Source organism: Solanum dulcamara, chromosome 3 (assembly GCF_947179165.1).
Source record: "Solanum dulcamara chromosome 3, daSolDulc1.2, whole genome shotgun sequence".
Taxonomy (NCBI): Eukaryota; Viridiplantae; Streptophyta; class Magnoliopsida; order Solanales; family Solanaceae; genus Solanum; species Solanum dulcamara.
The window spans coordinates 24004733-24027518 of NC_077239.1; positions in this window are offsets into that span (position 1 = coordinate 24004733).

The window sequence follows — 22786 nt, forward strand, 5'->3', positions numbered from 1 at the left end:
AAAATTTTTGAAGATAAGACATTCATTTGATTAATTATTTGATGGTCATTTATGCTTATTGGTGGAGGTGCTGTTGAAAATTTTGTAGATTAAACTAGAGAAGAGAGTAGAGAGGAATAGAGAAAGATAGGGAAATGTGAAAATTGTGAAGGAAAAACTTCTTTTATAGTCATAGCTCTTAAATACTACCCCCACCCCTATTTTTTAAAAAATTTTGTTTCTCTAAATAAAAAATAAGAATAAAACTAAAAAAAAATATTCTGAAAATTTATAACGACCCTCCAGGTCATTTTTGTGTAAATCCATCCCTTTTCTCATTTAGAGCATTCTTATAGCGTTCCCTAGTAATTTATTACTTATTGGCACTGACTATTTGGCTGCATGATCGTTCATTTGGTATTTATGCCCTTTTCCATTTTTTTGGACCTTTTGAAACTTGAATAGTTGAGTTCAGTCAAGAATTCAGGTAAATGACCTCTAAATAGTATTCTAATGGTTCCTTCAGCTTCAGAATAATCATTTTAGACAAGTGGCATTGTCGACATGAGGCCCAAGACTTGCGGTGCGAGTTAGGACCATTAGGTGTTTTATCCTTTAAGTTTTGTCCTAAGATTAACCATGGTCAACATTAACTGAAAACGTGCTTGAATGAGAAATCTATCGGTGTAGTTAACTCTAAAATGTCATGTTTAGTCTAGAATGACTTTTCATGCGCTTCTTGAGGTTTGTGGTCTAATTTTGAGGCCTCTTATAGAATTAACTAAAGATGACACTTTGGTGTGGGACCCACTTTTTGTAGGGATGACCACCAATGAGAAATTCAATTGTGCCATTAAGTTTGGAATACTGAATTTGTTGGGGTAGCATAGTTTGTTTGCATGCATGGGCCTCCGAATGAATCTTTACTTGCCCATCAGAGATATGGGCATGCTAAAAACTCGTCTGATGTAATATGTTGCAGGTGCACCGCTTTTGCGTACCTTGCTTTTCTTTAACTATTCTCCTTTCCTTTGTATGTTACTACATATGTTTTCTCTCCCATTATATTTTTTCCTTTGTTTCTTGTTATGCTTATATTCTAGCATTTCATATTACATTTCTTTTCTTTCTCAGTTAGCCTATTGTGCCTGTTAGGTACTTGTTGTTTTTCTACTCATACTAAACTTTGCATCTATTTTCGTGATGCAGATCTGAATACCAATAATCTGCATTTAGATTGAGCTTGCAACAGTCGGACCCTGAGACAATGGTTCACACATGGCGTCTTTTATTTACTCGTGTCCTTCTATATATATTATGACTAGTATTTTTCTTTTTGAGATAAACTATTTTTTCTGTGGTCTACTTTGGGCACTTATATTCATTTTGTAATAGGTCTATACATATGATTCTAGGTTCTAGGAGGGACTTTTATTGTATATATATAATTTTTGCTTCCACTTGTTCTTCTTATTTCTTTTGTTCCATAAATCTTGATTTGTGTCTGCCCTTAATCCCATTACTTATAATTCAAGGATATGGATCGTCTTACCTACTTATGGGTTTTAGTAGGTTCCATCATGACTAGAAGAATTGGATCGTGATAAGTTAGTATCGGAGCTCTAGGTTCACCGGCCTAACTTTTATAGAGCTAACATCTATTAGTGTTCTCCGGATTGGTGTGGAGATGTCCGTAACTTATCTTCAGGAGGATACAAGATGTTGTTAGGAACTCTTCTCTTTTATATTGTTTTCGTGTAGTGTGTGTCTTATCAGTTTCAAGGAATGTCACTCGCTTCTCTCTTTTACATGATGGCTCGCACGACAACAGAGTAGATGGGGGTGGTGTCGTAGGGCCCGTAAAAAGAACCCTACCTAAGGGTAGAGGTTGACCCATAGGTCATTGTCGGGCTGAAGAACCATCCTGAGATAAGGTTCTTTTGGTCGTGGTAGCCGTCCTCCATTTTGGAGCAGCCCACCGTATGGTTTTTATGATTATAGGAAGATTCACCACCAGTCTAGGGAGTGCCCTTTTTGTAGGACAGTCACACAAGATCCACAATCACCTCAACCAACCTCGGTAGAACCACATGTGGTTAGAGATGGAGGCCAGGGCTAGGACCATCGGGGTGGTCATCAGGGGTAAGGGAAGGTCCCGAAGAGGAAAGTCAGGAGGCAGGGTTGATGCACAACGTAGAGGTGCCCAGGGCTACTTTAAAGTTGACCATTGCTTCCAGGGTTCAAAATGATGGAATGGAATACAATCTCGAATTTGGGAAATTTTGAATCTGCCTAGGCCATGATCATCGCGATTGCGACATCTCCTATGCGATCGCGAAGAGGAAACTGGTCAAATCATTAAAGTTGACCATCGCGATGGCGGAAAAGGCCGCTCAATTGCGATGCCTAACCAAATCACTCTTTGTGAATAGGCCTATGGGACCATGAAGAAAAAAACACCTGCACCACATAGAAGATAATAGAACAGTTTCACCAAGTCTCAACTCTCTGAATAGACTCTCGAATTAATTCGGAACATGAGCACACAAACCTTATATTCTACCATTCTAATTTTGATGATCCAGACTCAACGAAACCATTTGAATCTAAATTCAAAGTCTTCTTGATCCAAAACTTGAAAGTTGCAACTAAACAAACATAGGACTCCAAAATACCAAAATGGGCTGGGGATCTCTAAAAGTGCAATCAACACTTCTTCTAGACTAAAAATCATACCTGAATCCAACAGATTTGTTGAAATTTCATTCTGAGCATCGGAACTTCAAAAGTTGACCAAAGTCAAACATTGGCCTAAAATTTATCAAATTCTCAACTCAAGACCTCAAATCTTCACTACAATGCCAATTCTAATTTTGTAAACTCTCCCACACTAATTTCCCCATTCTGGATCTACTAGAATGGACAGAATTCCGTTCTAAGACTCGTAGCTCCGGTTGACCTACAATACTACTTTTGAGCACTTAAAGCTTATGAAATGTCAATTTTTTTCAAAACTCCACTTTTTCATAGAATTTTCTAAAAATAAACACTTGATACTAAAGCTTATGAAATGTCAAAATTTTCCAAAACTCCACTTTTTCATAGAATTTTCTAAAAATCAACACTTGATACTAATTAGAAATGACTCGGGCAAACTAGAGAGAAAAAATGGTCATTTTGTTAAAAATTCTAAAAATAACATTCAAGGTCATTATATTATCCACCACAAAAAACAATGTTCATCCTCGAACATAAAGTAAAGGAAGTACCTGAAGTCTCAAAAAGCTGTGTATATCGAGCACGCATATTGGACTCCATATCCAAAGTAGCCTCTCTAACTGTACGATGCTTCAACATGACCTTCACTAAAGCTATATCCTTAGTCCTAAGCTTGTAGACCTGTCTGTCAAGAATGGGTATGGGCTCATCCCTTAACGTCAAATCTGGACCCAACTCTACCGAATCGAGAGAAATCACACGAGACTCATCCAGAACATACCTTAGAGCATGGAAACATCAAATATAAGATGCACAGTTGACAAGTTAGGTGGCAAGGCCAATCTGTAAGCCATCTCTACTACTTACCCCAAAATCTTATATGGGCCAATGAGATCAAGCCCTTCATGGGAGACACTTGGAACCAAACATGGTCACCCTTCATCAACTCCAAAGGTCTAACTCTCCTATATGCATAGCTCTTCTGCGTACTCTGGGCAGTCGAGAGTCTACCTTGAATCTTACAAACCTGCTCCGTAGTATCTCTATTCAAATTCGTGTCTAGAGAATCTATCTTATTAGAAACAAACCACCCAATAGGAGATCGACACTGCCGATAATACAATGCCTCGAATGAGGCCATCTGAATACTGGGGTGATAATTGTTATTGTAGGAAAACTTTGCTAAGGGAAAATATTGATCCCATCTAGCACCAAAATCAATAAAACAGGCTCGAAGTACATCCTCAAATACTTGAATCATCTGCTAGGACTATCCATTAGTCTGCGGGTGAAACGTTGTACTCATATCAATCATAGTACCCAAACTATGATGTAATGCCCGCCAAAAGTGCAAAGCAAACACCGAACCATGATCTGAAAAAATGGATACTAGAACACTAGGAAGTTGAATAATCTGACTAATATACAACCGGGCTAGCTTATCCGCTGTGTACCTCACCTTAAATGGGCTGAAATGGGCGGACATGGTAAGTCTGTTAACAATTACCTATATAGAATCATAACCACCCACGGTGGGAGGTAAATCCACAACGAAGTCCATGGTGATCATTTCCCACTTCCAAGTAGGAATAGAAATCCTCTAACTTAGACCCCCAAGCTGCTGATGGTTACACTTTACCTTCTAGCAAGTCAAATGATTATATACAAATTTTACAATATTCCTAAACATCCCACACCACTAATAGTGCTCGCTAAGATGATGATACATCTTCGCAACGCCTAGATGAATAGAATATCTGGAACAATGAGCCTACTCAAGAATTAACTTGATCAAATTACCCACCTTAGGCTTGTAAATCCTACCGCCAATCCTTAAAACCCCGTATAAATTAAGTTTTTCTTGTTTGGCCTCTCATCTAATCACCTTGTCTCGAATGAGATACAACTTCTCATAATCCCACTAGTGCCGCCGAATCTACTTAACTAGTGAAGATCGAGCCTCAATGAAAGCAATAAAGCCTCTGCTCTTCTCAGATACCCATAATCACATAGAACTGTTGGCTAACCTTTACGCATCCCTAGCCAAGGGTCTCTTATCGACACTTATCGCTACAAGACTCCCCATAATAGGAGCCTTCCTACTCAAAGCATCATCCACCATATTGTCCTTCCCAGATGGTATAAGATAGTCATGTCATAGTCCTTCAGTAGCTCAATCCATCTGCGCAGTCTCAAGTTCAGATCCCTCTGGTTGAAGATGTATTGAAGACTCCATTAATTGGTAAATACCTTATAATACACTCTATATAGATAATGAAACCACAGCTTCAACTCGACCACCAACACCACCAACTCTATGTCCTGCGTAGGGTAGTTCCTCTCATAAACCTTTAATTATCTAGACGCATAGGCAAATACCTTTTCCTTCTATGTCAGGACCCCACCTAAGTCAACACTGGAAGCATCACAATACATGGTGAAGTCCACACCCTCTTTGAGTAGGGTCAATATTATAGAAGAAGTCAACAAGGTCTTGAGCTTTTAAAATCTCGCCTCACACTCATCGGACTAATGTAAGTCTATAACCTTCTGAGGTAATCTAGTCAAAAGAGCTGTGATGGTAGAGAAACCCTGCACAAAACACTGGTAATAACAATCTAATCCCATAAATTTTGAATATTAGCAAGAGAAGTAGGTCTAGTCCAACCTCTAACTGCGTCAATCTTGGCTGGATCCACCCTAATACCCTCTTTGGACACTACGAGCCTAAAAAATGCCACAAAATCAAGATAAATTTTGCATTTAGAGAACTTTGCATATAACATTTGTTCTCTCAACTTCTGAAGCACCAATCTCAAATGACAAGCATGATCCTCCTCTAACTTGAAATATACCAAGATATCATCAATGAAAATGATCACAAAACACATAACCAGATACTCATAATGCCCATAACGGGTCCGAAAAGCTGTGTTAGGAATATCTGATGGCCTAATCCTCAGATAATGGTACCTTGATCATAAGAACATGACCGCTCCCTGAAGTCGGTCAAAAAAATTATCTATGCATGGAAGAGTATACTTGTTCTTGACAGTCACCTTGTTCAACAACCAGTAATCGATGCACACCCTTAAAGACCTATCCCTCTTCTTTACAAATAGAACTGGTGCACCCCAAGGCTACATACTCAGTCAAATAAACCCCTTACTCAACAAATCTTATAACTAGTCATTCAAATCCTTCAACTCCACTAGAGCTAAGCCATATAGTGGAATAGAAATAGGCTTACCCATCTCCAATCAGTAGACAAATCAATAACCCTATTCAGAGGAACTCTGAGAAGATCAGTCGGGAAAATATCGATAAATAACTTTACTATAGGAATGGACTCCATGGTAAGTGACTCAACACTAGTATCTTGAATGAAATCTAAATATGACATACATCCCCGATCAATCAATGTTTGTGCAAAAACATAGGATATAATCCTACTAGGATAGGAATTACTAGTATCCTTCCACTCAACTCTCGGGGCACCAGCTATCACTAAGGTCACAATCTTTGCATAGAAATACAGAATAGCACCTTATGGAAAAAGCCAATGCATACCCAATATTGCATCAAAGTCTGCCATATCTAACGTGATCATGTCTACCCAAGTATTATGCCTAGCTAAAGAAAAAAGACAGAATTGATAAACTTGATCCCCAACTAAGGGCCTACCCACGGGTGTAGAAAGATGAATAGGCACAGGCATGCGATCACAAGTCAAATCAAAATCATATGCAAAAATAGGAAAATACATAGAAGAATGTAGATCTAGGATCAAATAACACAAATGCAGGTTAATGATGGGATGATACCTGTAATAGCTACATCGAAAGCCTTAGCCTCGAGTTTCCTCAAAAAAGCATAGCATAGAGCTCCCCTACCACTGCTAGTCTGCACGGTACCTCTACCTATACACTGTGGTACTATAGACCTACCAATACCCCTACCAGGAGTGCGACCACCTCTATTTACCTTAGCACTACCTGGACCTCAGACGGAGGAGCTAGTGCTCTTGCTATGTTATAATAAGTGTGTTGTGTACTGGTGTGAACCTATAGTGGGCAATAATGAATGAGATGGTTAGGACCCCATAACCATAGCAAGATCTAGGTACCAATACTACTTTGCTAATCCAGATAAATTCATCTAACTACCCTAGCCCACCAGCCTCTACTGTGATCTCTAATGACCCTGACCCGTACTATATGATCCATGTAGTGTCTGATCATCCTCAGAAACTTCATAGAATCATGAACAACCATTCTATGCTAAAATAAACCACCTCTTCTGTAAGAACCTCTACCTTGAGATGAGGTACCAAAAAATTGACTAAAAGGATGGGCCCTCTTGGGGTCCCCAAAATCCTCTCTATCTATCAAGTCCACCTCCTTAGATAGAAAGGAAGTCCCCTCTCGGGTAGCTCAAAACACCAATGTAGGTATAGAATAAGCCATTCCTCGCACAAATCTGTGAACCCACTCTACTTCATCTAGAAGGACGACCATAGTATGTCTCGATAATTGGTAAAAATGGGTATTATACTCAAAAACTATGAGGCTATCCTATCTCAAATTCTCGAACCATAATTGAATTTCCTCCCTTAAACTCCAAGGGACAAAAAGGGTATAGAAGTCGGTAGTAAACTAATCCTAAGTAACATGTTGTGACCCTACTGGCCTGGAACTGAAATACACATTCCATCACTCTCGATCTAGCCCATGCAGTTGAAGTGTAGCATAGAGAACCCCATGTGTCTCATCCAAGCCCATTGTCTCTAATAACTCCCTATACATAGTCAAAACCTTTCATAGAAACACTGCTCGTCATCTGTCATCATAACCACGGGTGCATCCTAAGCTCTTTCTTGCTGCAGTCCACCCTCATCAACCGTAGAACCTACGGGTGGCTGACCTACCAAATTAAGAACTACGAGAGTCTAGTGCTTCTCTTGAGTCTTTGATCCAATACTGGTCTGTGAATCTTGTGGAGTGCCTACAGCAACCTGAGTAAGGCCCTCAAGTACTCCCAACATCCTCAATAAGGTATCCTAAAATAATGGTGCTGCGACCTTGGGAAGGATCTGGTCCATACCAATCTCAACACGTGGCTCTAGAGAAGCCTCTCTAACCTAACTTGGGGATGGTGCATCACCCTAGACACGACCTCTACCTATGACCTATCCATACCCATCCCTAGCTCGGCCTCTACCTCTAACCCTAGCTGGGGTCTTTTTTTTTTTTTTTTTTTTTTTTTTCCGGGAACAGACCCTACACGAGGCTCCCACCTCTCGTGCACAGTCAGGGGTTAAGCAACACCCCCAAGCCTTAACATAAATAATCAAATTAAAAATACAAGGAGGGGGACATAAACCTTACCTCCGATCCTATGGTGGTTCATAAGTCGGCTAACCTATTAAGGTCGGCTAACTCATCCCCGATACAAAAAAGATACTAACTATAACTAGAAAGCAGTAAACCTGTGAGAGGACTCCTCCCGGTACAATTCAACTATGAAAGCATAAATGAGGGAGACTCTCCCCTTCCATGAGAAAAAAGAAAAGTAACCTACACTAGTCCTATTCCAACTATGCTACGTACCAGACATAGCTACATTGAAGAAGAACAAGTATACGAAACTTCTATCTCGCATGGGATGGGAAAATTCTTTTCATCTTTGCTCTTTTTAGTCTTGTCGTACCAAGTCGGTCCAAGGAAGTTTGCAGCAACAACAATCACAGCTAGGGGGGATGAAATGATAGGAAGTAAATATAGCCATAGCAGTCATCTTGCTTGGAATTGTAGTTAAGGAAGCTGAGGGACAGAATATTTGTAAAATGCATTTTGTATGTGGTGCAACCCTGACTTGAGTTGATGGTTGGAAGTCTATCAGTGTGTGCCTTACACTTTGCATGATTCCAGTTCTGTCGAGGCTGATCAGGGATGTACCTGCACATCCACAAATAAACCAAAAAGGAGTTCCAAGAGTCTTGGATGTAAGGTAGCTGTTGCAGCTGTTGATGGAATGCATCTGGTATGCATGAAGGGGGATGTGTTGCTGTTTTCTCCCTTTTTCTGAGACATTGTGTACCTGCCCAAACAACTAACCAAAGAGCCAAACAAGTATAAGATCTGTGAGGGCTGTTACAATCCTGTAGGCAGCTTCTTGTTGCCTCCAAAGGTGATTTGATTAGCTCCTTTGAAGGTACCTTATATGCCAACCAGGATGGGCTTTGAGTACAAGGTTGTCTCCCTCTGTTTGACTCTTTGTGGAACTGTACACAGCTTCTTGTTGCCTCCAAAGATAGAGTGATCAGCTCCTTTGAAGTGTTCAGCTCATTAAAATACCTGCACATGTCCACAAAAACAAGACAACATGCTAACAAGAATTGTAGATGGTCCTTCTGAGCTGCAGTGCTTGTTGCTGCATGTTTCTGTTCCTGCACATAACAAGTGAACATAGCCAGGAGCTCCAGGAAGCTTGAGTTGTAGGGGAGCTGTTGCAGGTGCTGCATCAAGAAATTTGGCATGAGAGTAGTGTTGGTGTGTTGTTGAGTTCCTAAGCTGCCATGTTGTTGTCTCCTCAGATCAGAATGTGAAATGGGAAATAATTCTCTAAAGCAATCCCAAATATCACTCTTTGCTGCAAGGATGCTGTGGCTGGTTGCAACTCCTCTTGTTGATGGTCTTTGTAGCTGCTGCATTCCACATCTGTGAAGTTGTTGTTGCTTCCACTCAAATTCAGCTTTAGCACTCTGTGGCATGATATCTACAACTGCAGCTTCATGGATTTTGCAGCTTCTAATGTTCCAGCAGCCTGCATTCACAAATAAACAACCATACAAACAAGAACAATGGTCTCCCAGATTAGACTCCCATAATGAGTGTTGATGGGTGCTGCTGCTGCCAGAAGGTTTAATAGATGGTGGCTTAGATATTGGAGAGTTCTTGTGTGCCTGCATACTATCCAATCTCAGTTGTTGACACTCCAGCACCAACCCCTTGATGTGAGTTCTGGTTGCATGGAGGAATTCCACAAGCTGCAAGCTCCAAATAGTGAATTGCTCCATCATGCCACTGCTGTAATATGCATCACACATAGCTGGCCCTCCAACTGTGGATTGATATGTTGCATGTGTACAAGTTCCTGCACAGTCAAAAGGTAGAAGGAAAGGAAAGAAAAAGAAAAAGGCTACTCTAATCCTAGGTAGGAAATAGCCAAACAAACAGCAGGATGGTCCTTGTGCAGGGGGTTTGGAGATTGTATTTGATTTGATGGTTGTGTTTGTGATATCTTCTATGTAGTTGTTGTTATTACATGTTGATGAATCAATCCAGCAACCAGCTGGGGTCTTGATGTCAACCTTAGGGACTTCCTCCCCTCTATATACACTTGTAGATCTAGTCCTCGACATCTACCAAAACAATACTCGACACTCAGTACTATGATAACAACCTTGCACGATAAGAAGAATGCCTCTGAACGATAAGTAAAGACGTCTTTATACCGATCCTCGAGACCTAAAATTCGATTGTGACATCACTTATCTCTTCCTACCTAACAAGTCAAAAGTAGAAATCTTAATCATTAGAAAATTCCCCACGGATTAGTTATCACATGTACGAGCCTTCTAAAACAACATACAAAAATAAATACAAGTCTCAATCTTTGTATCTCAAATAGAACAAAGTAAAAGATAAAGAGGAATAGGAAAGATGGTTGGCATATTACCACCCAATTTCTCAAGTCATGATAGCACCTACTATAACCCAGTAGGTAAGACAACCCATAACCCAGAATGCCAAGTAATGGGTTTGAGGGAAAAAACTAATTATGAATAGGAAATTCTAACATAGACAATGTAAATAAGCAGAAAAAAACCAAAGCCTGATATGTACAACTAAGGATCCCTCCTAGAACCCAGAGGTCACAAGTACAAAGAAACTACCATACAAAATATGAGTACAAGTACCCAAAGAAGACCAAAAATATATATATACATCAACTGGCTAGTCTAAGAAATGCAAAAGATGGGCCATCCAAGCTGAAGGAGACAAAAATGATCTCAAAACAGCAGGTGCTCACCCTGGTCTCCAGATGTGACTACAAAAGAATCTATCTATTCGCAATGGTGGCTGATGCTCAGTTCTGCATCACAAAAATAAATACAGAGTGTAGTATGAGTATCAAGACAATAAGTACCCTATAGGCATCATAGGCAGACTGTGCAGAAAAGGTAAAAACAATATGAAAAAGAGGAATAAGAGAAAACAAGAATCATAATATACATCTAACATGGAAAAACTACTAGCTAAGAGAACTACAACTATCTACTCCCAACTGGGCCCCTATAAGACTAGTCGGGACACTCATGCACATGTTAAAATAAAAACTCGAACGATCCCCAATAAGCGTCACAAAATAGTTACAACTACCAAGGCTAGGAACTAAGAATCTGTAATGACAAGAATCGGAGACCCCTTTCATTTCCAAACCAAGTATCTCTAAGAATTGATAAACCAAGAATTTTTAAGGGGTGGAGGTCGGAACAGGGACCCAGATGCTTGCCAGAGTATGCAAGGTGGTTGAGTCTTAGGCTAGGAACTCGTATGCTCACCATAATGCATCATTACGATCAAGACCGGGGCTAGGTACCCGTAAGCTTGTTAGAACATATCAGTACAGTAGAGGCCGGGGTTGGGTACCTTGGTGCTCCCTAATGGAAACTCGAAACTGAGGACGAGGCTAGGTATCATTCTCGTAGATGATTCATCCCATACTGCCGAATATTTTCCCATCCAACTGGACGATAGTAGTTTCAAGAATCTCCTTCCCAATGAGTCAACTGATACGCTGCCAAGGCTTAAACAAGAGCCGAAACCGAATACTCACCAAGTCTTCTATCGCCAATGCATCTCAAAAGTCACAGTAATATCGAGTTATAGATTAGGGTGTTTTTTAGAGTAAGATTACTACCTAGCTAAGGCTAAACTATCAGGCACTAGCCCGCTATGCCATTCTGCAGGGATCTAAGCCTACCGGAGCGACGCCGGGGCAACTAAGGCAAGTTTTTGACCTATACTAAGGCCAAAATACTCCATAATATCGACAATATAATCATTCAACTCGTCTTATGATCTAAAACATAATGGAAATGGGCACATGCTTTAAAATACTTGAAAAACCCTCTTAAAGCCTAAAACATGATTTCCAACATCCAAGATATAAAAATAAGCTACCCAACCCAAATTAGAAAGGAAATTCGTAGCCTACTTATAGGCTGAACACGCGTTCCAAATCACTGTGCTAGAGCTTTTCCCTTCTGAATAGGCTAGAAACGGTGCCACACTGTCAAAAATATAATCACAATGTCGTTACGGTCGTTTACACACTAAATACATAATTTATGGAGATAGGCCAATTTAGGGGTCTAAAATAGAAATTATGGGTCCCATATTTGAAATTTTAGAATTGACCCTAAAAATATGTTTTACACAGCACTCTAAGCTCAAAGATCAAATTATAAAACAATTCGGGGTGGAGAAATAATGCAAGAAAATCATGCAACAAATTCCTAAATTTTAAGCTAATGAGATAAATATGGCAGCAACTCTGATCAACGATTCCTCAAAAATGAAACTCTCCCAATCCAAATAAATTACACCATGATATTCCTTGCAAAAAACTCCACAACTTAGCCTAAAAATTACTAAAATTATAGATCATATGATCAAGATACAATCACCCAAAGTTCAATAAAATTCCATTTTGAAAATGACTAAATGGGTAGCTTGTTTCGTAAATTTACCTCACAGGAATCCTCCCTTTAGGGTTCTGGGCTAACAATCCGATTCCCCACGAAATTCTATTGAATCAAGAACTTTGAATCTCATAATTTGAGCTTATATGGAAGGAGATATCGAGGTTTGAAATTTGGAAGAAGTTCTGAAAATTCGTACTTGGTCTTTTATTAAAAGACCAAGATTTGGCATTCGTGAACGCGACCATAGTGGCCCACGAAAACTGAGGTCAAGAAGATTGTTTTTGACAATGCGGCCAAAGGAACACGAATATGAAGGCAAAACTCTCACACCTCCGTGAATGTGGTTAGGGCGCTGCGATCGCGGAGAACAATTTCCTAGGTCTCCGCAAATACGGCCAAGTGCTCGCGATCGCAAAGATAAAAATTTCCTGCACCAGATATCATCTAAAATGCTGATGTTTCTTAAGTTCAAACAATACAACGAGTTTCTTGGAATTCGTTAGAAATCCAGTGCGTTCAAATGAGATAAGCTACCCACCAAATTTGACATTCCAGACTCAATGGGGCAGTCGAAATACCCACAAAATTTGACATTCCAGACTCAATGACGCAGTTAAAATTTACATACGAGGTCATTATGAATGAAAGTGGGTCCTACACCCAAGGGTCATTTAGAGTAAAATTCCACAATGGGCCTCGTAATTAGACCGAAAGCCTTGAAAAGAAAATGAAGGATCATTTCTCAAGTCATGATAGCACCTACTATAACCCAGTAGGTAAGACAACCCATAACCCAGAATGGCAAGTAATGGGTTTGAGGGAAAAAACTAATTATGAATAGGAATTTCTAACATAGACAATGTAAATAAGTAGAAAAAAACCAAAGCCTGATATGTACAACTAAGGATCCCTTCTAGAACCCAGAGGTCACAAGTACAAAGAAACTACCATACAAAATATGAGTACAAGTACCCAAAGAAGACCAAAAATATATATATACATCAACTGGCTAGTCTAAGAAATGCAAAAGATGGGCCATCCAAGCTGAAGGAGACAAAAATGATCTCAAAACAGCAGGTGCTCACCCTGGTCTCCAGATGTGACTACAAAAGAATCTATCTATCCGCAATGGTGGCTGATGCTCAGTTCTGCATCACGAAAATAAATACAGAGTGTAGTATGAGTATCAAGACAATAAGTACCCTATAGGCATCATAGGCAGACTGTGCAGAAAAGGTAAAAACAATATGAAAAAGAGGAATAAGAGAAAACAAGAATCATAATATACATCTAACATGGAAAAACTACTAGCTAAGAGAACTACAACTATCTACTCCCAACTGGGCCCCTATAAGACTAGTCGGGACACTCATGCACATGTTAAAATAAAAACTCGAACGATCCCCAATAAGCGTCACAAAATAGTTACAACTACCAAGGCTAGGAACTAAGAATCTGTAATGACAAGAATCGGAGACCCCTTTCATTTCCAAACCAAGTATCTCTAAGAATTGATAAACCAAGAATTTTTAAGGGGTGGAGGTCGGAACGGGGACCCAGATGCTTGCCAGAGTATGCAAGGTGGTTGAGTCTTAGGCTAGGAACTCGTATGCTCACCATAATGCATCATTACGATCAAGACCGGGGCTAGGTACCCGTAAGCTTGTTAGAACATATCAGTACAGTAGAGGCCGGGGTTGGGTACCTTGGTGCTCCCTAATGGAAACTCGAAACTGAGGACAAGGCTAGGTATCATTCTCGTAGATGATTCATCCCATACTGCCGAATATTCTCCCATCCAACTGGACGATAGTAGTTTCAAGAATCTCCTTCCCAATGAGTCAACTGATACGCTGCCAAGGCTTAAACAAGAGCCGAAACTGAATACTCACCAAGTCTTCTATCGCCAATGCATCTCAAAAGTCACAGTAATACCGAGTTATAGATTAGGGTGTTTTTTAGAGTAATATTACTACCTAGCTAAGGCTAAACTATCAGGCACTAGCCCGCTATGCCATTCTGCAGGGATCTAAGCCTACCGGAGCGACGCCGGGGCAACTAAGGCAAGTTTTCGACCTATACTAAGGCCAAAATACTCCATAATATCGACAATATAATCATTCAACTCGTCTTATGATCTAAAACATAATGGAAATGGGCACATGCTTTAAAATACTTGAAAAACCCTCTTAAAGCCTAAAACATGATTTCCAACATCCAAGATATAAAAATAAGCTACCCACCCAAATTAGAAAGGAAATTCGTAGCCTACTTGTAGGCTAAACACGCGTTCCAAATCACTGTGCTAGAGCTTTTCCCTTCTGAATAGGCTAGAAACGGTGCCACACTGTCAAAAATATAATCACAATGTCGTTACGGTCGTTTACACACTAAATACATAATTTATGGAGACAGGCCAATTTAGGGGTCTAAAATAGAAATTATGGGTCCCATATTTGAAATTTTAGAATTGACCCTAAAAATATGTTTTACACAGCACTCTAAGCTCAAAGATCAAATTATAAAACAATTCGGGGTGGAGAAATAATGCAAGAAAATCATGCAACAAATTCCTAAATTTTAAGCTAATGAGATAAATATGGCAGCAACTCTGATCAATGATTCCTCAAAAATGAAACTCTCCTAATCCAAATAAATTACACCATGATATTCCTTGCAAAAAACTCCACAACTTAGCCTAAAAATTACTAAAATTATAGATCATATGATCAAGATACAATCACCCAAAGTTCAATAAAATTCCATTTTGAAAATGACTAAATGGGTAGCTTGTTTCGTAAATTTACCTCACAGGAATCCTCCCCTTAGGGTTCTGGGCTAACAATCCGATTCCCCACGAAATTCTATTGAATCAAGAACTTTGAATCTCATAATTTGAGCTTATATGGAAGGAGATATCGAGGTTTGAAATTTGGAAGAAGTTCTGAAAATTCGTACTTGGTCTTTTATTAAAAGACCAAGATTTGGCATTCGTGAACGCGACCATAGTGTCCCACGAAAACTGAGGTCAAGAAGATTGTTTTTGACAATGCGGCCAAAGGAACACGAATATGAAGGCAAAACTCTCACACCTCCGTGAATGTGGTTAGGGCGCTGCGATCGCGGAGAACAATTTCCTAGGTCTCCGCAAATACGGCCAAGTGCTCGCGATCGCAAAGATAAAAATCTCCTACACCAGATATCATCTAAAATGCTGATGTTTCTTAAGTTCAAACATTACAACGAGTTTCTTGGAATTCGTTAGAAATCCAGTGCGTTCAAATGAGATAAGCTACCCACCAAATTTGACATTCCAGACTCAATGGGGCAGTCGAAATACCCACAAAATTTGACATTCCAGACTCAATGACGCAGTTAAAATTTACATACGAGGTCATTATGAATGAAAGTGGGTCCTACACCCAAGGGTCATTTAGAGTAAAATTCCACAATGGGCCTCGTAATTAGACCGAAAGCCTTGAAAAGAAAATGAAGGATCATTTCTCAAGTCATGATAGCACCTACTATAACCCAGTAGGTAAGACAACCCATAACCCAGAATGGCAAGTAATGGGTTTGAGGGAAAAAACTAATTATGAATAGGAATTTCTAACATAGACAATGTAAATAAGTAGAAAAAAACCAAAGCCTGATATGTACAACTAAGGATCCCTTCTAGAACCCAGAGGTCACAAGTACAAAGAAACTACCATACAAAATATGAGTACAAGTACCCAAAGAAGACCAAAAATATATATATACATCAACTGGCTAGTCTAAGAAATGCAAAAGATGGGCCATCCAAGCTGAAGGAGACAAAAATGATCTCAAAACAGCAGGTGCTCACCCTGGTCTCCAGATGTGACTACAAAAGAATCTATCTATCCGCAATGGTGGCTGATGCTCAGTTCTGCATCACGAAAATAAATACAGAGTGTAGTATGAGTATCAAGACAATAAGTACCCTATAGGCATCATAGGCAGACTGTGCAGAAAAGGTAAAAACAATATGAAAAAGAGGAATAAGAGAAAACAAGAATCATAATATACATCTAACATGGAAAAACTACTAGCTAAGAGAACTACAACTATCTACTCCCAACTGGGCCCCTATAAGACTAGTCGGGACACTCATGCACATGTTAAAATAAAAACTCGAACGATCCCCAATAAGCGTCACAAAATAGTTACAACTACCAAGGCTAGGAACTAAGAATCTGTAATGACAAGAATCGGAGACCCCTTTCATTTCCAAACCAAGTATCTCTAAGAATTGATAAACCAAGAATTTTTAAGGGGTGGAGGTCGGAACAGGGACCCAGATGCTTGCCAGAGTATGCAAGGTGGTTGAGTCTTAGGCTAGGAACTCGTATGCTCACCATAATGCATCATTACGATCAAGACCGGGGCTAGGTACCCGTAAGCTTGTTAGAACATATCAGTACAGTAGAGGCCGGGGTTGGGTACCTTGGTGCTCCCTAATGGAAACTCGAAACTGAGGACGAGGCTAGGTATCATTCTCGTAGATGATTCATCCCATACTGCCGAATATTTTCCCATCCAACTGGACGATAGTAGTTTCAAGAATCTCCTTCCCAATGAGTCAACTGATACGCTGCCAAGGCTTAAACAAGAGCCAAAACTGAATACTCACCAAGTCTTCTATCGCCAATGCATCTCAAAAGTCACAGTAATACCGAGTTATAGATTAGGGTGTTTTTTAGAGTAATATTACTACCTAGCTAAGGCTAAACTATCAGGCACTAGCCCGCTATGCCATTCTGCAGGGATCTAAGCCTACCGGAGCGACGCCGGGGCAACTAAGGCAAGTTTTCGACCTATACTAAGGCCAAAATACTCCATAATATCGACAATATAATCATTCAACTCGTCTTATGATCTAAAACATAATGGAAATGGGCACATGCTTTAAAATACTTGAAAAACCCTCTTAAAGCCTAAAACATGATTTCCAACATCCAAGATATAAAAATAAGCTACCCACCCAAATTAGAAAGCTAATTCGTAGCCTACTTGTAGGCTAAACACGCGTTCCAAATCACTGTGCTAGAGCTTTTCCCTTCTGAATAGGCTAGAAACGGTGCCACACTGTCAAAAATATAATCACAATGTCGTTACGGTCGTTTACACACTAAATACATAATTTATGGAGACAGGCCAATTTAGGGGTCTAAAATAGAAATTATGGGTCCCATATTTGAAATTTTAGAATTGACCCTAAAAATATGTTTTACACAGCACTCTAAGCTCAAAGATCAAATTATATAACAATTCGGGGTGGAGAAATAATGCAAGAAAATGATGCAACAAATTCCTAAATTTTAAGCTAATGAGATAAATATGGCAGCAACTCTGATCAACGATTCCTCAAAAATGAAACTCTCCCAATCCAAATAAATTACACCATGATATTCCTTGCAAAAAACTCCACAACTTAGCCTAAAAATTACTAAAATTATAGCTCATATGATCAAGATACAATCACCCAAAGTTCAATAAAATTCCATTTTGAAAATGACTAAATGGGTAGCTTGTTTCGTAAATTTACCTCACAGGAATCCTCCCCTTAGGGTTCTGGGCTAACAATCCGATTCCCCACGAAATTCTATTGAATCAAGAACTTTGAATCTCATAATTTGAGCTTATATGGAAGGAGATATCGAGGTTTGAAATTTGGAAGAAGTTCTGAAAATTCGTACTTGGTCTTTTATTAAAAGACCAAGATTTGGCATTCGTGAACGCGACCATAGTGTCCCATGAAAACTGAGGTCAAGAAGATTGTTTTTGACAATGCGGCCAAAGGAACAAGAATATGAAGGCAAAACTCTCACACCTCCGTGAATGTGGTTAGGGCGCTGCGATCGCGGAGAACAATTTCCTAGGTCTCCGCAAATGCGGCCAAGTGCTCGCGATCGCAAAGATAAAAATCTCCTGCACCTGATATCATCTAAAATGTTGATGTTTCTTAAGTTCAAACATTACAACGAGTTTCTTGGAATTCGTTAGAAATCCAGTGCGTTCAAATGAGATAAGCTACCCACCAAATTTGACATTCCAGACTCAATGGGGCAGTCGAAATACCCACAAAATTTGACATTCCAGACTCAATGACGCAGTTAAAATTTACATACGAGGTCATTATGAATGAAAGTGGGTCCTACACCCAAGGTTCATTTAGAGAAAAATTCCACAATGGGCCTCGTAATTAGACCGAAAGCCTTGAAAAGAAAATGAAGTATCATTTTAGATCAAACTTGATATTCCGAAGCTAACTGCACTATCAAAATTTTCATCCAAGTATGTTCCAAATTTCAAAGGCAAAGAGCCAAATGGTCTCAAACTCAAATTGGTTGCCTCAGTAATCATGCCGACCATGATTCTAGCCTAATTTGTCCATTCCAAAGCTAATGGAACCTTCAGAATTCCATTCTGAGTTGTTTTCCTAAAGTTATGAACAAAATCAAATGAAATACCAAGCAACCATTCTACCGGCGTCAGCAAGTCAAAAATTACCTGGGGTCGCTATAGGAATGCTATAAATAAGGAAACGGAAGCAGAATTTGTAAAATGACATGGAGGGTCATTACAACATCCACCACAAAAAGAACTTCTTCCGCGAAGGTAAAGACAAGGATATACCTAGAGGATCAAATAAGCTGGGGAACTTCTTCCTTGATCAGATGATGGCGCCAATAGACATTAACCACAGGGATGGACCTAGAACGAAGTTGGGGAGCATCTTGAGCCAGAATAGAAATCGGGTCCTCAAATAGCCAGGGCCACCGTCTACGATCAACATAACTCTGATGCCTACTCTTAGCTGTCCTCAACCTATCCAAGATAACCCAAACCCTATCTATGGCATCACGAAGTAAATCGATACTAGCCCAGGCTTTAAAGACTTAAACTAACCAACCAAAGTGTGACAACGCCTACCATATAAGGCCTCGAACAAGGCCATCTAAATACTAGAGTAGTAGCTGTTGTTGTATGCAAACTCTACCAACGGCAAGTACTGCACCCAATAACCCTCAAACTCTAATACAAAAGCTCACAGCATATCCCACAGAACTTGAGTAGTATGCTTAGATTGACCATTATTTTGTGGATGAAATATCGTGCTAAGATCAACCGGGGTGCCCAACTCTCTCTGGAAGTCCCTCCAAAAATTAGAAGTAAACTGAGATCCCCTATCATATATAATGGACCACCCGTTGAATATATATTCGAGCAAGAAGATCTATAGTAAAAGTGGACCTCACAGGTAGGAAATATGCCGACTTATTCAATGAATCAACGATGACCTAAACACGATTATTACCTCTAGGTTGTCGGGGTAATCCCATCACAAATTCCATGGTAATTCACTCCCATTTCCACTCGAGAATGGGTAATCTCAGAACCACTCCACAAGGCTGCTGATACTCGGCCTTAACCTATTGGCACCTCAAATAATAGCACAAATACTCTGTTATATCTCTCCTCATGCTACACCACCATTAATGTTATTTGAAATCCTAATACACCTCTGTGGTGCCCAGATGATTAGACTACCTAGAATTGTGGGCCTCGTAAAGGATCAACTGAATAAACTCTCTAACCCTGGGAGCACAAAGCAACCATTGGACCGTGGCATTCCATCTAAATATATAGAAGCCTGGCCACCCTAGCCTTGCAATACCAACTCTTGAAGCTCTACTAATGCTCCATCCTCAAACTAAGGCCACGAATCTGATCCAATAGAGATGATCAAGCTCCCATAAAAGCCAATTTTTTTTTGGAATATGAAATGTCCAACCTGACAATCTTATTAGCCAAAGACTAATTGTCTAAGCCTATGGGTCTCTCCATAGCATTCAAGTAAGCTAAACTACCCATACTTTCCAACTTTCGGCTGAAGACGTCTGCTACCATATTTGGTTTGTTTGGGTGGGAAAGGATAGATATGTCATAATATACTAATAGCTCAATCTAGCGCCACTGACTAGAATTAAGATCCCTATGACTCATAATGTAATATAAGCTGTAGTGATCTATATATATCTCAAAATGGACTCCGTATAAGTAGTGCCTCACCATCTTTAGCATGAAAACTAGTGCCACAACCTCTAAGTCATGAGTGGGGTAGTTGCGCTCGTGCGCTTTGAACTATATGAAGGCATAAAAAATAATTCTGCCCCGCTGTATCAGAACACACCCAAGACCTATACTAGAAGAATTATAATATACAGAAAAGCTCTAGCCTTTAACTAGAAGAGTTAGAATAGAAGCGGTGGTAAGTAATTCCTTGAGTTTCTAAAAGCTCGACTCATACTCCTCGAACCATACGAAGTGAACATCCAAGAGGGTCAAACGGGTCAATGGGGATACAATGATAGAGAAGCCCCCAATGAAACATCTATAATACCCAAAACAATTCGATGAAGCTATGAATCGCTGTAACAGATCTGGGCCTAGCCCAAGCACGAATAGCCTCAATCTTCATCGGATCCACCATGATACCCTCGCTGGACACCATGTCTCCCAAAAATGCTAGAGACTCAAACCAAAACTCTCACTTTGAGATTTTAGCATAAAGTTATTGATCTCTCAAAATCTGGAGCATAACCCTCAAATGTTGTGCATGCTTCTCTTTACTCCGCGAGTATACTTGTATATCATCGATGAATATGATCATGAACGAGTCAAAATAAGGTTTGAATACTCGATTCATAAGGTCCATAAATGCTGCGGGGGCATTAGTAAGCCCAAAAGATATTACAAGGAACTCGTAGTGGCCATAACGAGTCCAAAAACGAGTTTAGAAATATCGGTAGCTCAAATCCATAACTAGTGGTAGCTGGACCTCAAGTCAATCTTAGAAAGCATAGCTACACCCTGAAGCTGGTCGAAAAGATCATTGATGTGAGGCATGGGGTAATGGTTATTCACTATTACCTTTTTCAGCTGCCTATAATGAACACACATCCGCATAGTCTAATCCTTCTTCTTAACAAACTGGATGGGTTCACCCCATGAAAAAACACTCAGGCGAATAAAGCCCTTACCTAGAACATCCTCAAGCTGCATACTAAGATCCTTGAGCTCTACGGGGGCCATACAGTAAGGTGGTGTAGAAATGAGCTTAGTTCCCATCTCTAAATCTATGGCAAAGTCAATATATCTATCTATGATAGGCAAGGTAGGTCGGTAGGGAAGACATCAATAAACATCCTAACCACATGAAATTAATCAACAGTAGGGGCCTCACTAGACACATCACGAACATATGCTAAGTACGCCAAACACCCGGATAAAACTAGCTATCGAGCCCGTATAAAGGATATGATCCCAGTCGGTGAGCGACTATAAGCACCCTGCCATAAGAATGAGGAAATGCTAGGCATGGATAATGTAATGGTCTTGGCATAACAGTCCAAAATTGCATGATGAGAGGATAGCTAATCCATGCCCTAAATAACATCGAAGTTCAGCATATCATGTAGAATTAGATATGCCCGAGTCTCAAGCCCTTGAATAGTCACCATAAAAGATCTATAAACCTGATCTATATGGTAAGGTGATTTACAAATAGGCTTATGACCGGCACCAAATCTATCACAAAGTCAATACCTCTCTCTAAGGTAGGCCAGGTAGGTCAGTAGGGAAGATATCAGTAAACTCTCTAACCAAAGAAACTTAATCAATAGTAGGGGCCTCGCTAGACACATCATAAACATATGCTAAGTACGCTAAACACCCTGACGCAATTAGCTTCCGAGCCCGCATAAAAGATACGATCCTAGTTGGTGAGTGACTATAAGCACCATGCCACAGGAAAGACATGGCTAATGTAACATTCTTGGCATAACAGTCTAAAATAGCATGATGAGGGGATAGACAATCCATGCCAGAATAACATCAAAATTAAGCATAACAAGTAAAATTATATCTTCCGTAGTCTTATTCCCCTAAATAGTCACAATACAGGATCTACAACACTGATCCACTACAAAAACAATTCTCTACTAGGGTCGAAATATGTAATGGAAGCTCAAGTGACTCATAGATAATACTAGACGGGGAGCAAAATATATAGATACATAGGAATACATAGAACCTGGATCAAACAAAGTTTAAGCTGTTTGCTGACAAATGAGGATAGTACCTGTGATAACACCATCTAATGCATTAGCCTCTGCCCTCACCCGAGTAATATAGAAATGGCTCTGTCGGCTTCCCCCACGACTATTTTCCCTATCACCTGACCTGCCTCTTTGGGGGCCTTCCTAAATACCCTGCTGACCCTCACCATAA